The sequence below is a fragment of the Podarcis erhardii genome, assembly GCF_964252035.2.
Source record: "Podarcis erhardii genome assembly, chromosome: 8".
Lineage (NCBI taxonomy): Eukaryota > Metazoa > Chordata > Lepidosauria > Squamata > Lacertidae > Podarcis > Podarcis erhardii.
The window spans coordinates 36,262,473-36,286,280 of NC_138499.1; the positions used below are offsets into that span (position 1 = coordinate 36,262,473).

At 40.3% G+C, this 23,808-nt stretch overlaps 1 long non-coding RNA gene across 1 annotated transcript in view; it reads left to right on the forward strand.

The window, feature by feature from the left end:
- Window positions 1-4,371: 4,371 nt before the first annotated feature.
- LOC309348231 overlaps window positions 4,372-23,808 on the forward strand; it is a 91,034-nt gene continuing 71,597 nt past the window's right edge. Inside the window, exons 1-2 of the long non-coding RNA XR_014159302.1 lie at window positions 4,372-4,451; window positions 18,211-18,362. This is a non-coding gene — a long non-coding RNA (uncharacterized lncRNA). The remainder of the gene's footprint in view (window positions 4,452-18,210; window positions 18,363-23,808) is intronic.

Genomic DNA, 23,808 nt, shown 5'->3' on the forward strand with positions numbered 1-23,808 from the left:
CACTGACACTCCAAAAGGTTCTTGCTTCTCCCATAGCTGTAGCTTTGGATCCAAACAGACCACAGCCATGGCTCTGACTCTCCACAGCTTGCTGCATTTAACTGACTGCAACCTCTAGGTCCCTAGGTCATATCACCACCACTATAATCCTAATCGCTACTCTGCTAACTATCTCAGAGCTCATGGTGGGGCCTCACCCATATGCTTTTGGCACAGAGTCCCTGCTTTTTTAATGGCTTATTACCTTACCTTTGTTAAGTTAGCAATTATCAGGCTGGCCTGTCTTTTCTAGCACTTGAATCGCTGCTAGATTTAGGGATTCAGGGCACTTGATTAAATTCTAACCCTTTACTGCTTCTAGGAATTTAAGGGAGGCTGCCCTCCCCACAAACTACAACAGTATCCAAAACATATAACTAAGATTTTTTTACATAAAACCAAATAATCCTGACTGCTGTCAGACAGTGATAGAAATTCTGTCTTTCAGTCTGCTTGACTGTTCTAAATTTAGTGTGGTTTATACCTCTATGAAATTGTAAGTGTGCAGTTTGCATAGAATGGACACAGCGTGCTGATAAAATCTGACACAGGCAACAATCAACATCATTTTTCAGGAAAGGCAACCTGTTTGAAGGAGGACCTGCCAAAAGAAACATTACAGTAATTAACTCTGATTGACAGAATGCAGTGCACTCTTACATCCTTTAGCAGCTAAAACATCCAGATAAATAAATAAAAGAGAGCTTGATATGCTGCATCGCTTTGGGACCCTGAAGTTGTAGCCAACATCCACAGTCCATAAAGATAATGGGCTGTTCACAACTGAGGTGAAAGGAAGACAACTGGAGCAGAAATTCTTGAGAACATAGCAGGCCAAAAACAGAATTAGCTGCTTTCTTGTAAAGAACAACAATGCATCTTAAAAGAAAGCACATGGGCCTTCCATGCTGCACTGGAAAACAGGAGCTGATAGGGCTTTAACATAGTCAATCCCTGAACTTTAATACTCAGGTTACATTCTTCTGATTTAGCATAGTTACGGCTGGGGCAGGAGAGCAGCACAGTCCCACCAACTGCATCTGAAGATAAACATGTCTGGGCAGCCAAAGAATGGAGGGGTGGTGGGGTAAACAGATGGCTGGGTACACCAAGGCTATCATCCTGTGCACACATTTGTGGGAGTAAACACCATTGAACACAGTGGGCCCTACTTCCAAATAAATATGCATAGGCTTTTGCTGTAAGAATGCCAGCTATACCTGTGCAGCCTTTATATCATTGTCCTCCTCACTATATTTGCTATACTCCAAAACTATGCCTCTTGAATGGAGCAGCAAGAAGAGGTAGACCTTGCTTTGCCCAGGTGGTCCATTCCTCCAGTGACTACTTCAGCTGCCTGGCTGCAGGTCTCCTGGGCTTGTGGCCTTTCATAAATGGAATTTGTGCTGTCCATTTCTCATCAGCAGGGTCAGACAGAGCACGATGCTACAGTGCTGGCATTTAGGCACCTGCTTAAAACTGACCTTGTTCACCCAGGCTTCTCCCAATGGGGTGATCCAGTTTTGTCAATGTATTAAGCTGATCTACTGATCTATAACACATTTTGAACTTTTTTGTAATTTTATTGTTGGTTTTACGCCATTCATCACCATGTTCCCCGCCCCCTTAATGTTGGTGGTGCAGAAATGTTTGCAAATAAATAATTGAGCTCAATAAACGAATTCAGTTTGCCTCTCTTCTCCTTGGCACTGCTCTCCCTTTCCAACTTCTTTGTGCACCTGGATCTTTGGAACAATTGCATCTCCCTACTGACCCAGCAACTTCCAAGAATTCCTTATCCATGACTTCTCTTACCTGATGGCTCTTATGACTGCCTCCCTTTTGGACCCTGACAGTTCACCATTCCCCCACCACAGGGGAGGATGCTCAATCCCATGCATGTGTTATTATAGCCAATGCAATAAATAAATCCAACCGAATGCACACAGAGGCAGGTGACCAAAGGATCAATTGAGAAGTGACCTGAGGAAAGCATGGTGCCAGAAGTAATTGACAGAGTCATCAAATCAATATGAGGTAGTTCAGGCAGGCTAGCATTCAATCTCCTTTCCCATGCTACAAAACATTTGGTTTATCCACTTGTCATTTATCTGTATGCCAGGTGTGCATAATTTGCCAATATACGTAAGTAGACCAGCCGAGAGCTAAATTGTGTGTGTGTGTGTGTGTGTGTGAGAGAGAGAGAGAGAGAGAGAGAGAGAGAGAGAGATGTTTTTGTTTGCTAGCAGAGCACATAGAATTCCAAGTCAGAGCCTTTCATTAATATATGCTGCTTTTCCTGCCATTGGGTAGGCAGTTCTGGGATACGGCAGATCTGTGCATCGAGTAATTTTCTCCAAGTCTACACAAAATATGAACACAAATCTCTTCCTCACAAATGTGCCATCTAGTTTTAACAGGCTTTCTTAGCCATTGCAGCACTGTTGAATTCTTTTCCTACACTTCATAAAGATGTCTGTGCCTGGAATGGAAACCTTTTTTCAACTGGACTGGAATCCATGCATAATTTAAAATAATATTCAAATTGCCATAAATTTAAAAGCGAAATATAAAATGTGCTGTATGCTGATATGGGCACAGAAGAAAGATTGATGAATCTGTATTTTTTTCTTCTTTGGAAGTGACTCAGAGGTAGGCAACTTGGGGCACAATCCGTCACAAACATCTGCTGTGCATCCCCAGTAAAGTGATGGGTATTGCACAAGAAAAGAGTAGGGGGGAAATGTGCCTAGAATGATGAGTGTTTGCTTCTAGAGGAATAAGAAATATATTTTTAATTGGTTTCCTATAGGGTTGAGTCGTCAACTGGCTGGAGTCAGGGCTGGGCCATGGGCAGTCAATGGGGAGCCATTAGCAACTGATGAGCCTGAAGTCAGGACCAAAGAAAGGACCAGGAGACAGGAATGATTAGCAAGCCAGTAGTCAGGGCCAAAGGACAGTCAAAGAATACAGGACTGAAACAGAGCTCTGGATTACCTTGCTCAAGGAGGCATTGACTGGAACAGGAAGTTCTCATATACTGTTAAATTTCATGTGCTTTTTTGTGCAGATTTCAATATATGTATTTACAATTATAAGTACTTTGATTCATCATTATTATTAAGCCCTAAAATGTTATTTATAATTAAAAGTCACAATATTTCATAGAATCATAGAGTTGGAAGAGACCACAAGGGCCATCGAGTCCAACCCCCTGCCAAGCATTTCAATCCTTTTGAATATTCACATAAAATGATGAGTGGAGCCAGGTTTGAAGAAGGGTGTGGGCTTTTTATATTCAAAAGGTTGAGAAATCCTACCTCTTCTAACAGGTCTAAGGATACTGTCCCTAATGGAAAGTGCATTCAGTTCAGGACAAGACTTGAGTCTCCAGATGAAGCATTCTTACTTAGTGTCATGATTGCTAGTTACGTATGCCCAAAAGCAAGGGCAGTGGAAGGTTAAGATGTTTCCTTTTTTAAAAGGCTTGACAATAATTCAGTGCAAAAGAGAGAGAAATATTGAAAGCTAAATTCAGCACACAGGAATAAAGTAAATTTCTCATGCTGTCTTGGCACTGCTCTGTCATACTAGCCTAAGTCATGATGCCATAATAGCCTAAATCATGATGCTTAAGCTCAGTACTAGATTAAAGGATTAAACCCTCCAAGAGTTCCAATTTTGTCGTGGCAGTCCCTATTTTTGGCCAGGTGCCCCAGGGTTCTGTTTGGATTCAGGGTCCCCTACTTTTGGGCAGCGACAGCAGCATCGGAAGGAGGCATGAGGGCTCCTTCCCAAAACTTCATTATTGCTTAATAAGCTTTGTGACAGAGAAGGTTGGACTCTAGGACCCTGCAGAGACCTCAAGCTTTCTGCCCTAGAGGCTGGGAGGCCTCTCCTCTTCCCTCTCCCAAGGCCACAAATTAATAAGGTTAATTTCCTTTGATGACAAAGCCAACATAGCCACTTCACCTTGAGCCTTATTAGAAATGTGCTAGAATGAACTTTGGGGGAAGAGTGTGCTTCCTGGATTTTCTCATCCATAGCTTGAGATAGTTGATGGCATTTAATATATTTCCCATGAACCATAGATAAAATGGAAATCTGATCATTTTGTTTTGGATCACCAAAGGAAGCAAGGGAGGGGGGAAATCTGTAGATTGTATGACTCTCTGGTTTAGGACTCTCTGGTTGATTATAGGACTCTTTGAAGCCCCATGTGTTCCAGGCTGAGGATTGAAACTGGGTGGCAGTTAGTGTGGGAGTGAGAGGGCAAGATGGGGGAGGCAGTAACTGCTAGCTGGCTTGTTAAGCAGGAGAGAGAGCGATGTCCCCCATGGACAAGAGAAGGCAGTGAGGAGGAGGCACGAGTCAGCTGCCTCATGCTCGTCTCAAATTTGCTCAGTCTATCAGTATGATAGAGCACCATACTTACTTTAACCCATATGCTACACTGTGTTCCAGATATATATAGCCGTGCATAGGAACAACACCCATGCCATAATTTTGTTAATTCCAGAGCTCAAGGCCAGCCTATCTTAATTCATACTTTCATTTTATTATCTAGCTTTGTAGACTGCCCTTCATCACTCATAGTGATCCCAAGGCACTTTCCAAAATATAATAAAATAAACAGTAAATAAACAATCTTTTAAACTTTTTTTTAAAAAAAATGGAAGAGCGTAAAAATACTGAAAACAGGAATTTGGTACCATGTTGTTGCTCTATAAAATACTTAGCAGTGCATGGATTTCCCCCTGTCCCAGTGCAACTTTTGTTTTATCCTCTGCTGATCTTAATCATTCTAGTGGTCATCCCAACAAGGTACATGGACATTGAACTGCATAAATAAAGTATTTTTTAGTGTTGCAGGTGTATAAATATTTCAGGATGGATACTTTGTTATCAGGATTACTGAGAGATTTTAGTTTGCCACAGTTGGTACATATATTACAAATTCACACAGGGGAACTGTCCAACAGAAATATTGTCTGTGGTCTTATAGAGGCCTCAATTTGTCCTTATTTTGGCATGTACCAAAATACCTTGCAGATTTGGCACACATTTATATGCTAACATGGGAGCACTGTTGCATTTACGTATATTTTCTTACAGATACCAATATTTCTGGATAGTGGTCTTAATCTGTGATGTGCATCCATAAAAAGTGATGGGTTCAATCACCCTGTTGGTTTCATTATTCTGATGTTTAGATGTCAACAAAGTACCTCATCTAACTGATTAAGCTATATAAAATGCCTGTTTTTGTATCTTCATAAGGTATCCTCTTTCTTGTAGTGTAGTTGATGGCTACTGGAGCTGTAAAATGTGTATTTTAGAATCAGTACATCAATTTGCAAATGAAGGTTCAAATAAAAGCCCAAACTATAGTAGCCAATTCAATTAAATAAACATTCTTGTGTTTGAAGAAAGCCATTCTGAAAACAGAGTATGCTTCAAAACTCCAAGGGAAATTGAATGTGCTTGTTTACAGGGCTTCTACAATAACTTTGTCAATGGCAAGTCTAATGGGTTCAAGCCTGACAACCCCAACTCTAGACTATTAACTCTAATAGCCCCAACTCTAATAATACTAGTTCTGTCTATGTTTTCAATCTTAGTGTTTCAGTATATTGGCTACACTAAGCCTATTAATACTGGGCAAAAAAAGGGAATGGTTCAGAGTCAGGTACCCTAAAATAAACATATGTATGATATGAAATTTAAATGCTCACATTTTGCAAGGTCCTCATGTTGAAAATGGGGACCTTGCAAAATGAGTCCTCTATTGTTAGAGGGTAGCTATCACTGATTTTTGACCTTCCTATGAGAAGTATGCTGCACTTCCTCCATAGTTGCTAAGCTGATCCAATGAGTGAAACTGGGGAATAGTAAATTTTAAAAGACTTTTAATAAATCATTTAATTAGTTTTCATTTCTCTTACCTGTTCTCTATAAATGAACACATTAAACTGTGAAGGCTTGAGACGCTGAAAAGTCTTTGATGAATATTAGAATAATCTAACAAATTAACCTCAGGATTCACAAGCATGACACAGTTAGGGAAAATGAATTGGTGCTTATGATAAACGGAATTCCAGATCTTCTGGCCCCAAGGTATCAAGTGGTGAGTTGTGTTTCTTTATGCTGCTCTGCAGAGCAATGGACAGCTCCCCTTGATCTGTCTTTTGCTACAATTTATTCTTGGCGAGAGAGCAATTTGGTACACATATTTTTTTAATTAGTTTCCTACAGAATTTCTTTAAAAGGCAAAATTGTGGAAGGACCTTTGGTTTCCTTTCTTGCAATTCGCATAATATATTGTGTCGAGCGTGTGTCTGAAACTCTAACCCTTATGCCTGATTTTTAAAGAGCTTTGTTCAAAGTAGTTATTAAACACACATCACAGTGATGTGGCCACTGGGTCTAATTGTGAGGCCTCTCAAAATGTCCTATATAATGAGAGGAGAAATATCTTGCACTCTGCCAATATTATCTTTATTCTGCTCTAATGCTTTCTCTGACCTGAGCTCCGTGATAGTGTATAGCCCTTGCTTGCCAAAGTACACATATTCCCTATCATTGCCACTTAAAGGCTCTCATGTACCAAGGCTGGAAAAGTTATCCTGTTGAGACATGATGGTCAGAACCGACACTTTTAGACTAGAAAGACTAATGGCCTGACTCAGTATACATATAAAGGCAGCTTCATCTACATTTACACCTATGCCTTTTTATATATATATATATATATATATATATATATATATATATATATATATACAAACAGATGCACTTTATTCCACTCAAATATCTAATAATGATATACCAGTCCAAGCTACTCATGTCATTCGACAGAAAAAAATGGCATCTGTCTACTTTCTTCCCTCCCATAGGCACATTTGTTCTTAGTTGCATGTCATGCCAAACTCTATGCATGTCATGAGTACAATAACACTGTAAATTAATGGAGCGAATGTAAGGATTGTATAACACCATGAATAGTATTGCTATTTGAACTACATGGCTCTTATAGAGACATGACTGTGAAAATTCTGGCCTTTTCTTGAAAACACCCTTGCAAGGATATTCTGCTACTAGACCAAACAAGACTATCTTAAAACTACTTTCCAACCCATTGCTTCTTTCCTGATCTGATCCTGAATTGACCATGGTTGTCTCTTCTCTTTCTGGCATCTCTGTAATAATTAAATTTTGCCAACATGACTGTCCTAAATCTTCCTTTAGCATTTCTGCTACAGCAGATTTTCCTGGATCTTTCTACTTCCACTCTGAATTCCATTTCAGTTTATCAACACACTTCATATGAGTGTGATATACAACACTGAACATGGTACTCTCAAGTAAGGTCATGTTAGTAAGTGCTACTATTATTTCTTGAAGATTTGATATGATGTTTCCATTTATAGAGTTGAATAGGAATATCTGCTGATCTCATAACTGCTAAATCTGCCAGGGCTGCTGCTTTGCTAATTGTTTCTCATCCTTTAAGTGGGTTTGTGGGTTTTTTATTAAACAAAAATATTTGTAACACTTCTGTCCTTTTTAAATGTCATTTTTAATCAGCCCATTATTCCAATTTATTAAGGTAAATCTGTCTCTTTATCCTGTCTTCTATTAGCTAACCTTCCCAGTTTTGTCTTATTGTGAGTTTAGTAAGTGTGGTACATTTATCCAAGTTAGTAATGAAAACACTATTCCAGGATGACCTCAGTGGGATCATTTTTAATACCTCCTTACAAGCTGATGTTGAGTAATTCATTATTACACTATGTAAAAACACACACACACACACAAATTTTGTCGATTCACATTTTGATAGTTAATTCAGAACAGTTTTGTCTCTTGCTTTATCCATAATTGTCTACACTTCTTGCCCCAGGTTCCCCAGTACTGGTCACTGACCATAATAAAGAGACTGAATGGTTATACCAGGGAGAATGCAGCTCTTGACAGAAAAAAAAGGTTGTCCATCTTTGTTTTATGATCCCGAACATCATGTATCATACCGAACATTTTTTATGTATGCAACAATGGCAGCAAGGATACTCATCGCTAAGAACTGGAAAACTCAAGATCTACCCACACTGGAAGAGTGGCAGATGCAGCTGATGGACTATATGCAATTGGCCGAGATGACTGGCAGAATCCAAGACCTGGGAGAAGAGAGGGTTGAAGAAGACTGGAAGAAATTTAAGATTTATCTACAAAAATATTGTAATTTGGTTGAATGTTAAGAAGGATGCTAGATCATAAATAACTGTCCACCACTGAATTAGATTTGAATTTGACGATAAGTGAGATTAGAGGGTTGAAGAAGACTGGAAGAAATTTAAGATTTATCTACAAAAATATTGTAATTTGGTTGAATGTTAAGAAGGATGCTAGATCATAAATAACTGTCCACCACTGAATTAGATTTGAATTTGACGATAAGTGAGATTAAGGAAAATATAAATTTTTTGGAGAACTGCTAGATTTTATTTAAATGAGCGGATATAAGGTTCTAAACAAGATGATAATTTGCTTGAAAAAATTTTATAACGATGTAAGTGGGAGCGGGAGACGTGAGGGAGTCCAAAGAAGTGATGAAACTATGTTATGATATAAGTAATGTTGTTTATTATTTATGTATTGTATTCAAAAACTTTAATAAATATTTATTTTTTAAAAAAAAAATTGATCCCACCCCAGGGCCAGAAATCATATCAACTGGTTTGTTGTTTATGGGGCTATTTTTGTTCACTTTTTGAAGCTTGACCCTGTAGCAATAATAAAGGACACCCTTTGGTGAAGTTCCTTTGAAACTGAAGCATATGCGTTATGGGTCTGTTTGCTCTTCACTATCTTCTGAAGCTATTGTGTTGCACCATGAATCTTTTAAATCTAATAGTGTGTATTTCAAAAATTTATCCAGCTGATTCCTCCAGGTGGAATATCATTAGGCCACAATGACTTGAATTTTCAAGTACTTTTTAATATGCTTCTTTGTTATCTTGATCTTAGTTCTCTTGTCTTTGTTGTTCTGGTAAATTGCTAGCTGTCATCTTAGCTTACCTTGACTGCTTACACACTTTGTATGACAAAAGCAAAATCCCAATGTCAAATAAATATTCCAGATTCACAGATAACAAAACATAATAAAATACAGAGACATTTTTGGCATCTCCCTTGAACATCTTGCAATGTTTAGCTCTGTCCCTGTAAATGCTACCCAAGTAATTTTCACCAAAGATAACTCCAGCTAGAGGATTTCTGCGATTGGACTCCCATTCTTTCCTAAAGCACAGTAGATCTAGGATAGAAATCCAAAGCTACCGTATACAAGGTCAAATTGCATATCTACAGATATCTTCCCTATTACCTTATACCAGATCATTTCAACTGGAGAGGTCAGTGACAGAGGCCCCATCTGCACGATACATTTAGAGCAGTAGCATAACACTTTTAACAGCCATGGCTTCCCCCAAAGTATTCTGGGTACTGTAGGTGCATGGAGAGTTGTTAAGAGACCCCTGTTTCTCTCCCTCCTACAATTCCCAGAGTCCCCTTGAAACAGAGAGTGCTTGTTAAACCACTCTGAGACTTGTAGCTGTGTGAGGGAAATAAAGGGCTCATTACAAAACAACTAGCTAAAGTTCCTTGGATTCTTTGAGGGGAAACCACGACTATTTAAAGCTGTATAATACTGCTCTAAATGTATGATGCAGATGGGGGTCTAAATCTGGGATCTTCTGCATGCAAACCATGGGTTGTAACACTGAGTTCTGGTCACTCCTTTTTCAATATTAACTCCCAGCTCAATATTAATATTTAGTTAGTATGCAACTTTTATTTTTTTATTTTTAAATAGTCAGGAAATTCAAGCTGTTTTTCAGTAAACACAGATTAATAACCAGGAACATTTATGTAGGGTTATACTAGAAATTGGAGGGACGCAGGTGGAGCTGTGGGTTAAACCACAGAGCCTAGGACTTGCCATTCAGAAGGTCAGTGGTTCGAATCCCCGCGACGGGGTGAGCTCCCGTTGCTTGGTCCCAGCTCCTGCCAACCTAGCAGTTCGAAAGCACGTCAAAGTGCAAGTAGATAAATAGGTACTGCTCCGGCGGTAAGGTAAACGGTGTTTCCGTGCGCTGCTCTGGTTTGCCAGAAGTGGCTTAGTCATGCTGGCCACATGACCCAGAAGCTGTACGCCGGCTCCCTCGGCCAATAAAGTGAGATGAGTGCTGCAACCCCAGAGTCGGTCACGACTGGACCTAATGGTCAGGGGTCCCTTTACCTTTATACTAGAAATATCTGGTGCTGTTTGCACATTATGTGTATATGTGTACAGTTGTTTGTGCAAATGACTACACACTTGTTGAATTTAAATGTCAGCACCAAGAACTGACTCCTTAGAAATATGCAGTACAGCTTTTTGTAGATATTAATATTGTGCAGTGACTGGATGTGTAAAAACTGTCTCCTTTTTGAATGAAGCATTGTCTAGACCCATTAGATATGGTTCAAAACTTTACTTGCAGAACATTCTTCAAAACAGAACAAAAACATCAAAGATACATTCAAATAATTTCATACAAGATCTTGTGCGAGTCCAGCACAGGCTCAGCATCTTAGAAATAAAATAAACTTTGAGCTGACAAACATAGCTCTATCTCTCACAGGCTCTATTGCCTGCATTCCGGCCCCTAAGGCTTTGTAGCTCTTAGAGAAGCCTGAGAACAAAGACTTGAGGCAACTCCCTATCAAAATACCTTTGTCACTTGATCTAAGGTTAGACACTCACAGGTTAACTACTAGAGAACAACAACAGTTAATTATCAATCCATCAAGTTGTTCAGAGATCCCTTTTTGCTCTTCTTTAGCTTTCATGGAATCTTCCAGCAATACACAGGCATTCCCATTTCAGTGTCAATTAAACAATTATACTTAACACAACTTGGGTGTACCGCTATACTAATGCTGAATGTATTCATGTGTTATTGTGTTCAGTTTTCTTATTTTAAGGACACTTTCTGCATAGGGGGACATTATCAATGGCCTTCATCAATCTATTTACCCTATTGTTATATGTGATGACATGCCCTGTAATCAATATGAAGAATGCTCCACCATCCACTAAATAAAGTTTAATAATTTATTTGCAGCCCACCTAAAGCAGCATAACCTTGATTAATATTTGAAAGGGACCGAACTCTCTAAGGCAAGTGAGAAAGTTGCAAAGAGCTTTTGCTTGCTGTTTTCCACTTTTCATTCCATTGATATTTCATGAGTTTTGGGATGGTATAGTTTCAAAATAAAAATTGAGACATGGCTCGATATTGGAGAGTTTGGGGAAAATGTAATGGCTTGGGTTAGCCCTACAGATCCGCTATAGCAAGAAAGTTGCATATATTAAGATGTATGTGAAGAAAAGAAAATGCTTCCTGCTAGCATCTTAAGGCATTGAGTAAGCAGTCATATGTGTCATCATGTCCCATCAATCAGAGCCTGACACAGAAGAAAGATATTTAGAGGAGGAAACTGATTTACTAGGGATGCCAGTACCTTGCAGTCGCTGCTGTAGATGTAGATGCCGGAAGGAACTGACACTACTTGGTAGGTACTCGGCAGCAGGTGGGGGAGTTAGGAAATCAATCAGAAGTTCTCTTACTGTAATATATAGTTTGGCCCTGGCTGTCCAGCTGTTTTTTTGAAGCCCCACTTGAAAATGTGACAGTGAGTAGAGCTAAATATGGCACCATATCCTCCTTAGTAGAAGAGATAAGGTAGTTCCATACTTCCTTTTTTTCACTCCTTAATTGGATGAAAAGTGGAGAGCTAAAATTCAGTAGGGGATAATGACTTTTTTTAAAGCTCGGCTGATCCTCAGACTTCCAACTAGTGAATGTTTCCTTAATTCTTGTTGTTTCCAATGTAGTGGAACAAAAATGAGCAGCATAAAAAAACACGAATAACCAATTGATTATTCAAAAGTGACATTTCTTTGGCTAAATACTGGTTGGACTCCAACATACTGCTCAATCTTTCATTTCACCAGCTCAATGATTTCTACTTGTGCAATGGTACATTCTACCCCTCCCTCATGTGACCCCTAAATCTGCCCCAAACTTCTCCAGCAGATTTGGGGATGGCATGTAGGGGAGGGCAGTCCCACTGTACAAGCTGAAATCCTTGTGCTGATGGGGCACAGTAGTTGAATACTGCCCACAATTCTCCTCTTTATGAATGTTCTGGGTGTGTAATTGCAACATTCATTCGTTCAGCAATACAGTGGTACCTCAGGTTAAGAACTTAATTCGTTCTGGAGGTCCGTTCTTAACCTAAAACTGTTCTTAACCTGAAGCACCACTTTCGCTAATGGGGCCTTCCGCTGCCACCGCGCCACCGCTGCGCGATTTCTGTTCTCATCCTGAAGCAAAGTTCTTAACCCAAGGTACTATTTCTGGGTTAGCAGAGTCTGTAACCTGAAGCATTTGTAACCCGAGGTACCACTGTACATTGAAGGCAAAAGGTTTTAAGGGCTTCTGGAACTAATGGAAAATGTATGAGTAGGATGTCATCTGGAGAATCCCACTAGTGGCAGGAGTGGCCTAGAGGATCTCAGTCTGAAATGGAAGCCATGATTATGATTCAAGGGGGGGGGGGATAGACTGGAATAGAAGTGAAGTGGAAGAATGGAAGGCAGAAGAAGAACTTGGCAGAGAGAGATAAGGAGGAAAGATACAAAGAGGAAAAGGAAAGATGTCTAGAAAATAATAATGAAAAGATGCAAGAAGATCAGCAGTACCAGACAAAAAGTCTGAGAGGCTGGAAAAAGAGGAGTTGTCTTTTCTACTTTCCACCAACCCCCCTTTGATGATGTCAGTACCTCCTTGACGGAAAGCTGAATCAGTCGCTCTCTACCCCTGAGAGTACCCTCAAATGGGAAAGACCCTTTTCTGCTGGGCTGCTGCTAATCAGAGCATGCTGGGCTAGCTGGGCTAAATAATCCGACAGGGTATAAGCCCTGAGCACAAGCAGCACCTTGTGTTGGTTCAGGTACTAAACTAGGGAGCTGTTCACCTCACAAGAGTCTAGAAATGTCAGAGACTGGCTGGATGAGAAGAAGTGGTGGGAGGCTGCAGCCGGAGAACCCCCTAGGGAAGCCTCAGAAGAGGAAGGATCAGAGCCAGGGGAGTGGTGGTGAGACACTAAAGAAGATCAGAGGATGAAGGGGGACAGAATGGTGCGGTGCTGAACAAGCAACAGGCTTGAGTGAGAGAGAGGAAGAAGAAGAGGCACAGATTGTCAGTTCTGGCAACTTCTTTACCAGGGTCGGTCTTGCCCATAAGTTTCTCTGTTTGTATTCTTTTTTATTGAATAAAGAATCAACTTCACTACTCGTCTCTGAGTCTCCATGTCCAGTGCTGACAAGAAGAGACTGAGAGGCTTAAATCCTCGTTTGGGGGAGGGCCCGAATAAAGTGATAGAGTCCTAGGTTCTGTCCTTGGCATCTCCAAGCAGAAATGGGGAATATTATTTTCTAAATGCAGAGCCACTGACAGTCAGTTTAGACAATAGACGGATCAATTGTCTGAATCAGCATATAGCAGCTTCCTGTGCTGACTCTGTCTCCCCCAGGTCTCAAAGCGTTGCTTACATTTGGTTGCTGCAGCTGCTGGAGTGTAGAAAGGCCAGGGGGTGTTATTTGTGATCTTGATGTGTTATGCTGGCATTTGTATACCGCCTTTCAGAGAAAGCCCATGGACAGCATGTTAAAACCATACAGTTCAACCCAAAGCTACAGTCTATAAATATTGCATCAGCTGCCATTTGAAACAATGCAAAAATAAAATAAAATCATATATTAAATCAATGTAGCTAAAAATAAGACATCAACATAGAAGCAATTTAAATATACAGAGCATGGACATGTTAGCTGAAAGCTGCTTGAAAGCAGGTTTTCATACCCCATTGACAAACAACAGTTATTTCTATACACACACACCATTAAATTTTATATTGCTTGTGTATTTGATTATATCATTTCACTGTACTATTGAATTTGACTTGTTGAATTTGTTCTGTTTGAATTAGTTTAAGTTTGTATTAAAAATGTGTGTGTTTTTCTGTATTTTGATATTTGATATCTATTGTCATCCACTTTGGGCACAGTCTACTGTGAAAAGGGGGTGTTTCAATTAAACTAAGCAGTAAAAAGCCCCCACTGTTTTAAAGATATCTTTAATAGTAGTCATTAATAGTGGGTGTAGGCCCACATTAGTCACAATCAGCACTGACCCACAGAAATCAATACATCCATTTCAAAAAGTTTACTTTGAGTATGACGTTGTTGGCTATCATCCATTATTTTTATATCTTAAAGTACTATTAAAGCATATAACATCTTTTTTACAGAGCAAATGCAAAGCTCAGTTGGTTAAAGCATGGTGCTGATAATGGCAAGGTTGCAGGTTTGATCCCCATATGGAAAAGCTGCATATTCCTGCATTGCAGTGGTTTGGATTAGATCAGTGTTTCCCAAACTTAGTTCTCCAGCTGGTTATGGACTACAACTCCCATCATCCTTAGCTAGCAAGACCAGTGGTCTGGGATTATGAGAACTGTAGTCTGAGAGCCAGGTTTGGGAAACACTGGGATCCTCAGGGTCCCTTCCAACTCTACAGTTCTATGATTCTTTTCATTTTGCACAGGGAATTCTGTAAAATGGAGACTGCTACTGAAAAGGCCCTTTGTCCAGTGCCCACTAATCTACCTGGTCTTAAAGCTGGGCCAGAGCACAAGGTCTCTAATGCCAATCTCAAAGGACAGGCAAGTTCATACCAATAAACTGGGTCCAAACATTTTAGGGCTTTAAAGGTAAAAAACCAGTACTTTGAAATGGGCCTGGAAATGCATGGGGGTCAATACAACTGTTGCAGCACCTGTTGTGACAAACTAGTCCCTTGAAGACCCTCATGGCCTCTTCGAAGATAGTTCCATGAAGTGTGAATTACAGCAGGCTACAGCATGCATGACTAAGGCTGGGCCAAGGCATATCGAGTGTTAGCGACATAGCATGTGCCATTTTCTAAAACACCCAGTGCTGAGATGTCACTACAAATTTCATCTCCCTGGGTTATGCCTCCTTTAAAGTTGTATATCTCCCTTTCAAAGGTTACAGTGACCACACCATGGGAATGCCCCAAACACATCTGCTAAGCAGCTGATGAAGAGACCCTAGGTCTGAGCGATACCTACATTTCCCTATCCAGTTACTGAATAAAAATAGATAAACATTTCAGCACACTCTAAAGAAGTTTTTGGATAAAGATTCAGTCTCTGAGAGAAGAGTTGAAATGTCCTTTTTGCAAGGAGAAGCTGCTTATCTTCAATTCATTTGAGAATTGTCCCCTATGATATTATCTAAAGTGCTACAGTTCGCCTACCTTGGCTGGGGGGGGGTGTATTTTCCCTTTAATCAGTAATTTCAAAGGAATGGGAAGATGCCTAAGCAGGGGTGCTGCTGAATACAACCTGGGTTATCTAGATACATATAAATGGATCAACAATTCCCTTTCTTCTAAGCAATTTAAGAGAGGGGAATCAAACAAACCAAAAGCCTTTCTGAATGGGCGCATTTCTTGAAATATAGAACATTACCAGAGAAAGTCATACCTCTGGGAACTGTATTCCCCCACCCTGTGCACAGGAAAAAAATTCTTTCAGACTTCAGTGAGCCAGATTTTTTTAATGATAAAGCCGGAGATTCACCTGTTTTTGATTTGCTTATTTTTTCATAATATATTTTCCAATGATCCCAGGATAGTGTCTGTGAGGAATATCCCATTTTATCTTCACAGTAATCCTGTGAAGTTGGTAGGCTAAGTTAAGGATGAAGTTCATTCTGTCATCTTCAAGACAAGGGAGGAGTTTGCACCCAGTTTTTCCTCAATCAGAATTTAGCATTATTTTAACCACTCTCCTGTCACGTCTCCCACAGCCTTGGTTTATCCCAAAGTGGACTTTTCAGATTATATCAGCATCAATGTATTTAGAGAAACTCAAAGGGCTATTTCTAAAGTGCTCCTACATTTTCTCAAAGACTCACAGTGGCAGTATGGGGAGTGGGGATCACCAGAAGGACAAAGCATTTTTCTGGGGAGATGAGCTTTATGGATTTATAAAAGGTAGTGGGCAAGTTGAGGGGGGTGTCATGGACTGGTTGGATACAAAGGTACGGTGGAACCATCAAGAGAAGAAGGCTCAGAGCCTGGGGAGTGGTAGTGGAACAATGATAAGTGGTCAGAGGGAGAAGATGGGGAAGAGGAAGTGTGAGAAGCTAAAGACGTAACAGGGCATGGTGAGCTGGCAGAGAGAAGTCATTCAGCCATTCAGTCTGTGATGTGTTTTTGCTAATAAAGAGTTAACTCTGAATGGTGTGATTTATTGCTGGCTTACTCTGTGGCTATCATTCCACATTGATGCTGCCTATACTGTCCAAATCCTGATAATTCTCTTTTACTTTCAAGTTAGTCAATTTCAATTTCACAAAGCCAATTTCATCTGGTAAATATTTCATTTAGTGGGCATTTTTGGTTAGGTTTGGGGGGGTTGTGCTGATTATTCTTTTGGGGGAGGAAAGGATGTTCTGTTGAGTTTTAACATAGATGATCACTTTTAATCTATATTATTGATTTTAATACATCATATGGCTTTTATTTGTATCAATTTTATTGTGTAACTTGCTTTGAGGCTGTCATTGTGGAAAGCAACTCAAAAATGAAATCAATCAAAACATATGGCAGGAGATGACATTTTTCTGATTCTTCAAGCTATAATAAATGAAGTGATAGACTGTGTGTATACTGGACATTTAAGGCACATGCCTCCACAAAGTATGCTTGGAACTGTGGTTTGCTAAGAACGTTGGGAATTATAGCTCTGTTAGGGTTGAACTATAGTTGCCAGGATATTTTGGGGTGCAGAATGTGCTTTAAGTGTTCTTTCACTGTTTGGTGTATACACAGCCAGAGATTCTGTTGTGTGACAAATTATAAGGATTGACAGCAACAGTGACAAGGTTTTTGATATAAGTGGAGAAAGAAAGTGACAAGATGGACAATTAGGAACAACATCTTCATCATAGAGATGCAACCAAAATTTTACCTAAAGCCAGGATGGAGTAGTGCTCATACTCATGTAAAGCATACAATGAGTTTTAAGTGAAGCTGGAAGCATTTTGACAGAAGCACGAAATCCCCAGAGTGTTCCATACAGCTCTAATTTGTCAATGGATTCACTAGAAAGCAAAAATCAAAGCAAATCTGGAGCTCACCTCAGCTCCTTAGTGTAATGGACTGGTAGGACAATGGTAGGAGGAAGAAGATCCCAGAGAGGGGTGTGGCTAGGACTGTGACAAGCAGGGGGTGGAAAAGTAAGTACCCACAGAGTGACCAAGGATGGTGAGGGGATGAAGGTCAGTGCATAGAAACCAGAGCAGCAATACCCATCACCAGAGCCAGAAGGGACCCTGATCCCACGAACATAGCAGGCAATGTGGCATAGGGAGAGGCAGGTGTGGCTGAGGCCAGCAAGGCCCACAGCCCAGCTCACTAGCTCTGGGAGGAGGAGTGTGATGTCTCAGCTGGAATAGGCTTAGAACAGGTGAGGGTCACATGCTTCATCAAGCCCAGATGTTGCAATCAGCAAGCAAAGTACAAAAAAGGAAGCAGAGCTGAGGTGCTGTATCTGTTCAACTGCCCATATTGATGGACCTTGACTCGGATGCTCCTGGACCTCCATGGGACTGTGCTTTGGGTTTGACTCTGGACTGTATTCTGACTGCTAAACTTCAGACTTGGCTACTTGCATTGACCTTGGACTGCATTTCCTTAGGACTATGGATTTTGAACTTTGCTTCTTGCTTGTGTAGTTTGACCCCTGGACTTGGACCTTGGACTTGACATACTGACTTGCTGCCAGGTAGACCAGGGGGTCAGGATACATAGGAATTTTGGTGAAAGAAATCAAGAGTTTCAAGTGATTTTTCTCACTTATCTATAAATTACTTTGTGATCAGTTTGAGATACTGGTGGGACATCTAGGAGGAAGCACGGGCAATCGATTTGTCTACTTACATACTGTATTTTTTACCTTTCTTTTCAGACAGTTATGATCTCCCACAATGAATCACAATAATAAAGAAAACGAACAACAGACTCAGCCATCATGCTTACAAACTAAAAATACAAGATACACAGGGGAAGGGATGCGGAAGGGAAAGGCAGAGAAGGAAGATCAGTTTTCCAAGGTCGGAAGTAAGTGGTAAACATTTATATCTAATTCAAGCCAGACTCATCTTGCCTTTCTTGTGCTCTTGCCTGTATAACTGTTGTCGGCTCTTGTTCCTTTGGCCAATCGGTGGGATGAAATGTCCTTTCCCCCATTGCTTTTGCAGTCATTGGCAGTTTGAGAACTGTCTTATCTGACAGGGTTGGTTCCTTGATGGGACCAGGATGGCCTTTTGCTTGCTATGACTTGGGAAGTGGGCTCTTGTGGCAGGGGAGAGGGTGTCCTGCCCTTCAGCTCTGCAGTCCAAGAGCTGCAGGTGCAGAACAAAACAGAAGTTGAATTCTTTGGGATCGATCAGTAGTTTTAGTCCTGAAATGACAACCAAAGTCATACGGAGGAAAGGGGAAGGCATGGTTCTTCTTTGGTGATCACTTGTAGCCAAGTAAGATTGTCTTCCATAAACATGGTTTTAACAATGAGTCTGTAAGTGACTGTGGAGGCCATTTCTGGATCCCCATGTCCTTCCACAGTGGGGACATTGGTTTCCGGGCAGGTGTGGTGTGGATTTGCCAAGCATGCCTTCCTCTGACCACGTTTCTCCCTTGCATCCTGAGTTCGAGTGTCTTCAGAATTCAGTGAAAGAGGGTAAAAGAAGAAAACAAAAGCGCTGACTGATTCTGTTTGGGAGCAGAAGAGATGAAGAGGAAATCACCCAAGAAAAGGATGGAATACTTTGTTTACTTCTTGCCTTTCAAAGTGAAAACAGTGCCACTGAGACCCAAGGAGAATGGGATTCAAATTGATTGACACAGAAAAGTCAAGAGACCTTTAGAGTTGAGGGGAAGGGAGCACTGAAATAATATTTTCTACTGTGAACTGGGAGAACACCAGGTTAGAGACGGTCAAAAAAGGAGTAAAAAAGGAGTAAAAATGAGGAAATGAGGAAATTCTAGGTCACTCATTCAAGAATCATAGATGTATGAAGAACACTGGACATAGAGAGGCTTAAAACAAATAAAACTATACTGCATTTCTGATTTTCATGAAGAAAGGTTCCAGCAGAAACTGAAAAGGGAAAGTGTTCAGCCATACTTCTGAATAATATTATTACCCTATCAATAATAGTTAAACTATATATCTATAGCGATCTCTATATCTTTATCTATCTATCTATCTATCTATGACTGAATATGTAATTTAGGATAAAAGCAACTCCTTTTTTAAAAAAACTTCCAAATCTTATATTTGTATTCATTGAACTGCAGGGTTAAATTTCAGGTAACAGCAGGATTCCTGCTTTGATCCATAGATTAGAAAAAGAACTATTCTTTTTTTATCTCTTGGTTCACGCACACAAATATTCTGTACAAACTCATTCACTGTATTTCTACGCAAATGTTCTACATCATTTGTAGATGATTGCAGGACGGAGGTAGAAAAATATCTCTTTGTTTGAAGCACCAGAATTAATTTTATTCCTTGTCTTTTGAAGTCTTTGAAAGGTACCTGATAATCTGTATTATCTGTAGCATAAAAAAGCAAATGGCTCTTGATGGGGGGGGGTGAGTATAAACTTTCTAAAAAATTATTTGAAGTAAAAAATAAACAAACACAGGAAGAAAGTGTTACATGGGGCATATTTATAATAAATTATGACCTGGAGTGAGGTTGATGGGAAGGCGCAACCATAAATCTATCCTTTACACGAGTGGCCTGCCTCTTGTGAAAGTCAAGGGGGTTAACACTAAAGAAGCCTAGTTTCAGTGAATATCAACATACTGCAGAAATTCTCCCTATCTATAGGTAGTCCACAGATATTGTACGTTCTCTTTAGTATAAGAGTATGTGAAATTGGTTTATTCAGAGTTTCAAAGGCAATGAGTAAATAGTTCACAATCCTCATTATTAATGCCTTAGGAAGTCACAAGACACCAGATTTTCTGTCAATAATATGGTAGCTATGTCCATATTACAGTTGGCTGTCGGTAAAGGATGACCACCCAAGGCATCTCACAATATGATAAAATGTAATACATACAATGATGTAAAAAAATCGAAACTAACACTGGGCCTGTGCAGCAGGGCTACTGCTATAGCTCAAGATCTTGCAGTGCAATCCTAACCATGCAGAATTCAGTTGGATGCACTGCCAAGTAATTGGGGTTAGGATTGCACCCTTCAACTCTAATGAGGCTGTTTCCCCATATGCTGCATTTCTGAATGCATCTTAACATTTATATAATTGTCTCATAAGAGCTGCCATTTACTTTTGTACCAGGCTTTGAAATAAAATTTTATATCTCTGATCTGATCTGATGTTTCTAAGATCTCCAACATAATTAAACTCTAGAATTATTTATGAGCCGATTGCTTTTGCACTATATTAAGTGGTCATTAGAGCAGGGGGGAAACATAGCAACTCTAAGCGAAGATACTCAACACTGGATCTGGCCCGTCATAGTAACAACATCTGAAATACTATTATATGGCATATAAATATGCAGTGCTTAAGCTAGCCAGCACAGACCTCGCTAATGGACCATTCTTTCCCAGATGGATCAATATGCTTTTGATACTGAAATGTAATTCCTACTCCTTCCCACATTTGGTCTCACTCAACAGTAATAGCACTCCATTTCACTCAGAGCTAGTCCAAACATTGCCACCTCCATGTGTGCACACAACTGAAACTAATTTTCTGCACCACACATACCCTGAAGCCCATGTATTCAGATGAAACAATGCTTGAGGTGATGCATGTGGTAAAAAGTTTTTAGAGATTCCTGCTTTCATGGGCTGCACTGCTATGGGAAGAACTTTTGGACAATGCTCACATGGGGTAGTGATGTTTGAGCTGGCCCTGGGCCAGCCTAGTGACAGTGCAGCTATGCACCGATTCTACCCACTGCTGCATCTGACTGTCATTTTATCTGAAGGGTGAAGAGACAGAGAAAAAATGGGAGGCATGAACTTAATCTGGACTGAATCCCTAGTGCTGGGATCCATATGTGGCATTCAGCTATTGCTGGCTTTGCAAGTTAATCCTCTGTAACCTAGACTAGCTTAATTTAGTAGGAGTACTAGTAAAAGGTGCAGGAGGAGACTCTTGAGAGTCCCATGGACTGCAAGAAGATCAAACCTATCCATTCTGAAGGAAATCAGCCCTGAGTGCTCACTGGAAGGAAAGATCCTGAAGCTGAGGCTCCAGGACTTTGGCCACCTCATGAGAAGAGAAGACTCCCTGGAAAAGACCCTGATGTTGGGAAAGCACAAGGAGAAGGGGACGACAGAGGACGAGATGGTTGGACAGTGTTCTCAAAGCTACCAGCATGAGTTTGACCAAACTGCGGGAGGCAGTGGAAGACAGGAGTGCCTGGCATGCTCGGGTCCATGGGGTCACGAAGAGTTGGACATGACTAAATGACTAAACAAAAGAACTAATAAAAGGTGCAGTAGTAAAGTAACATTTGCAATTCAGGTAATAGACTATGATTTTCAACTGAGTTAAAAGCATTTAAACATTTATTGTCTAACCCAGGGAAATTGTGACAAAATGTTGATGACAAAACAAATACTGCCTATGTTGACAAATGCGAATATTATTGATTTGCGAAATATGTTCATCCTTAAAAGTACCAAGCACCTCATACCTGGAATCAGAATGCACGTGGCAGAAAAAAAATGGATTTTGGGTAATCAGATTTTCAGGTAGATAAGGCAGGGAGTAGCACAGTGTATCCATTTATTGTCTGAGTCCTGAACAAGACAGGGTGTCCTGACCAGGAAGTAGCAGGGTATACAGAAGGAGTTCCAAATCCCCAGGAGTGAGGCACAACTTAAATTCAGTTTTGCACAATGGAATCTTGCTATAGTTACTTAGCTACAATTGCATACAGAGAACAAAGCCTTGGTTAGAGTTACATCTTGATCTGATCATTATCATATTGTGCTGATTGGTTCAAGAGACTGTGTTATAGGTCATTTGTGAAAGCCTTACATTTCAAAGATATTGGTAGGAAGGTGCCTAATTTGGCATCTCAAGTTGAGTAGGTCTAGATATTTTCTCCTAGGACAGGGTGTGCTTTTTAGTAATTAGTGTCAATTGGAAATGATAGGCTACAGCTGTCGTTCTATGGAGACTGATGGAAAATGTCCTCCAAGATGAAGACTGGTGTTCAAAATGGAACCTGAGAGACTTGAAAGATTGTGCTAGTGAGCCAGTGAGACTACTTACTGGGGTCCAATGATAGGGAATATGTGACTCCATACCGTATCTCAGAACTGTAGCACTGTGCAAATGTGATCCCCTTTTTTAAAAATCTGGACATGTGTAAATAATGATGATAAACATGAGCAAAATCAGCTTGAAATGTTGAAATATTTGCTAAAGCAGGTTTTAGAGTCAGGTCTTATTCTTGGTTACACTTTGTAAATTGGAGCATCATTTCCAATGACAGAGCCTATGCAAATTTACATCGTATAGCTGAGCTCTGAATCTAGCCAGTAGAGTTTTATTAAGAAATCAAAAAGCCCTTTCTTGTCTCTAATTCTGTCATTATGAAACTACGACTCTCTAGTAATGCTAGCTGAATTACTTCAAGTTGCCAGCTTAGAGAAAATGCAGCAGGAACATGAAGAGCAGACACTTAGAAGAGTGTTTTTCTTTTCATGTTCCTCCCCCAATTTGTAACACAAGATATGCAGATGCGATACGAAATGGGGTTTCTGCACATTTAATAGTCATACAGTAGAGGGAATTTCAGCAATCACGTTCATCAAAGCCAGGTTACAGTAGATAAAGCAAAGGTAATATTTGACAAAGTGAAATCTCAGCCTGGTCCAGTCTTTACTGGTAGCAAAGAATCAGGCAACCACTAGGCATAGCTGATCAGGACCTTGGACAGGTAACTGTTACTTCAGCTAGATGCATAGCGCTTTGAAGACCTTACAAATAATTGGCTGAAGCTTTCTCAACTGTAGCAAAGGAAGCTGTTGCTTCAGCAGGCTGCAAAGTCACTCGAAGACCTTATTAATGTTGGCAAGCCTGGTAGGCTTTGGGGAAACTATCTAGGATCTTAGGGAAGTGCTGTTGGGAAGCTACCTAAGTTCTTATAGTGTTGCTGCCTTATTCAACCGTAATTGGCCTTTCCATTGAGTGGCGATGGGAATTGCAGAGTCCTCTTGATCTGATTGTTTTCCTGGTCTCAGTAATTTTTCTGGTCTCAAAGGCCCTAGATGGGGGGGGCGGGTGTATGGAGACTCCTTATCCAGGGTCTCCTCCAAGTCTGGGTAGGGGTGAGATTGAAGGTATCAAATATAACAGCATGAGAGTGAGCAAAGAGCAGAGAATGCCTTCCAGACTCTGCAACCTTTGTTCTCTTCAAGTTACTTGTTTTAAAAAGCTGTCTTCAATACTTTAGAACTATATGGCTAGAAGAGTGGCTTGGCCAACTGCTAATTCTAAGGCAGAAT